We start from the raw sequence: 2,925 nt of genomic DNA on the forward strand, positions 1-2,925 counted from the left end.
TGTGTTTCAAGGAAATGACACAGAGTAGTAAGTACAGAGAGCATGCAAAGGATTTCAATTTGGCAAGGCTATTTAAACAGTAAAAATAATATTGATTTTTCTAAGAGTAAATACTGTTTGCATGCCAGGCACTCTTCTAAAGCACTTTTTAACTGTGAGCACTTTACAAGTTTGTATTTACCTTCATTTTATCTCTAGGAATACTAAGATTTGGAGGAGTTAGTTTAACTATCCTGAGATCATAGAGCTAGCAAAGGGCAGATCTAAAATCAGAAACTTGTTGGTCTGTCTTCACAACCCATTAGCTGCCTCTCTAATGTGGTGGGCTCCTTAAGTAAGGTGGCAACAGGGTGAAGTGAAGTGAAAGTCACTCAGTACTGTCCAACTCTTTGTGACCCCAAGGTCTATATAATCCATGGAATTTTCCAGGCCAGAATACTGGAGTAGGTAGCCTTTCCCTTCTCCAGGGGATCTTCCCAACCCAGGGATCGAACCCAGGTCTCCTGCATTGCAGGTGGATTCTTTACCAGCTGATCCACAAGGGAAGCCCAAGAATATTGGAGTGGGTAACCTATCCTTTCTCCAGCAGATTTTCCCAAACTAGGGATTGAACTGGGGTCTCCTGCATTGCAGGTGGAAACTTTACCAACTGAGCTTTCAGGCAACAGCATAGCTGAAGTAAATCAAGTGTTAGAAAGATACTGAGGTGAGGATCAGCAGAGCTTGGAATATCTTGTTTTGGACATTGACAGAAGATTGGGTTGATGGAGAGTCAAGCAACCTCCAATTTTCTGTGATGGTGGTTTTGTTACTGAAATGCAAATTCATGTGCCCAATGAACAGTGAGGCCAAACAAAACCAAAACGTTGGAGTTTGGAGTAGAGAAAGGTTTAGTTTTATTGCAGGGCCATGCAAGGAGATGGTGGTTCATGCCATAAAATCCCAAACCCCCCAAAAGCTTTCAGCAAAACCGTTTTGTAGAAAAGGAGAGGGAGGGGCATGGTTGGTTTCAAACTTCTTGGTGTCAGATCTTTTATTCTGGAGGTCAGTCACGGTCAGGTAAGGAGTCTCCTGTAAACCTCCACCAAACAAACGTTACTCTCCGTTATGACAATAAAGGGCAAAGTCTCAAGACTCAACCTTCACCCTCTGAGGTCCAGACCCTGGCTAAGAGGAGGGGGTTCCTGTGCTTGCTGGTTACCCTACCCAGGAGCGTTTGTCCAGCACCCAGTCTGGGTCCTCCCACCAGTGCTGAAGAGGTAGCTCTCCCTCAGGGCCAGGTCCCCAGATCCTGAACAGCAGTCATCACTGAGGAAGCCAGGAGCCCAGGATACAACTGGCCCTCAGACTCCTCAGGCCACCCAAACATCAGTTAGGGGGCCTAAATCCTGCAGAATTAGCCCATGCAGATGGCTGCTGCTATTATATCTCAGAGAGGAAGACAGGGCAGAGGTTTACCACCACCCTGAGGCCTGGGCCCTGCCACTGGGCGTAGTGAGGGCTCTGGAGCCTGGGGGACACAACCCCCAGACTGTTCCCTGCCTGCCCCTCCCCCAGTTCATCCACTGGCCCAAAGCAGGGTGAGCTGGACCAGCCCCATGGAAGAACAGGATCCGCCTCTTACCTCACTTTCTACCTGAGGACCACACTCCACTGACCCTTGGCTAAATCCCCTCACTAAGGGTCACTCATTGACGGTTATTTGTTGGTGGAGCTCACTGCAACACCAACCAAAGGCCTAGCAAGATCACTAATGGTCACTCATTGATAGTTATTTGTGGCAGGGGCCCACTATGGCACTAACCAATGACTGAGCAGGACCATTGCAGAGTGTAATGGCACACAGCAACCCCATGTGCTAAGGGCTCCACTCTATTATAGTTTTGCTGCTGCTTCCTTGACTAAGGTCAGTTCAAAGGTGGCTCTAGTGGTAAACAATCTGCCTACTCAGGCAGGAGACCCAAGAGATGTGGGTTCCATCACTGGGTTGGGAAGATCCCCTGGAGAAGGAAATGGCAACCCACTCCAGTATTCTTACCTGGAAAATTCCATGGAGAGGGGCCTGGCTGGTTACAGTCCATGGGGACACAAAGAGAGGGACACGACTGAGGGGCTAAATACACACACACACACATACCCCATCCTTGACTAACTCTGTTTTCTGTGTTGCAAACGTACATTTTGCATAAGGCTCTTTATTCCATTACTTCCTTTTCTCCTAATGGCTGAAGTAGAGATGGGGGTGGATGCAACTCAACTACAGGTCTTACTTTTCACGTCTGTAAAAGGCCCTGAAGTATTTCCCAAACTGATTGCGCCTCAGAGTCCCATGGGGAAGCATAAACACAAGGATAAAGCCTCAACCCATTCGGGGATTCTGTTTGTGTAGTACTGGGATAGGGCGCCCCCAAAATCTCCCAGGTGATTCTGATACACTACCACGTGGATGTGAGAGTTGGACTGTGAAGAAAGCTGAGCGCTGAAGAAGTGATGCTTTTGAACTGTGGTGTTGGAGAAGACTCTTTAGAGTCCCTTGGACTGCAAGGAGATCCAACCAGTCCATCCTAAAGGAGATCAGTCCTGGGTGTTCATTGGAGGGACTGATGCTGAAGCTGAAACTCCAATATTTTGGCCACCTCATGCGAAGAGTTGACTCATTGGAAAAAAAACCCCTGATGCTGGGAGGGACTGGGGTCAGGAGTAAGGAACGGCAGAGGATGAGATGGCTGGATGGCATCACTGACTCGATGGACGAGTTTGAGTGAACTCTGGGAGTTGGTGGACAGGGAGGCCTGGCGTGCTGCGATTCATGGGGTCGCAAAGAGTCGGAGACGACTGAGAGACTGAACTGAACTGAACCACGTGTTTCAGGTTCACCATACTTAGTCCAGGCTTCCATGAAAGACTCCGCCCAGGGCCCCAGCC

This window comes from Bos grunniens, chromosome 1, assembly GCF_055505025.1.
Source record: "Bos grunniens cultivar Pamir isolate PY7600 chromosome 1, Bosgru_T2T1.0, whole genome shotgun sequence".
Lineage (NCBI taxonomy): Eukaryota > Metazoa > Chordata > Mammalia > Artiodactyla > Bovidae > Bos > Bos grunniens.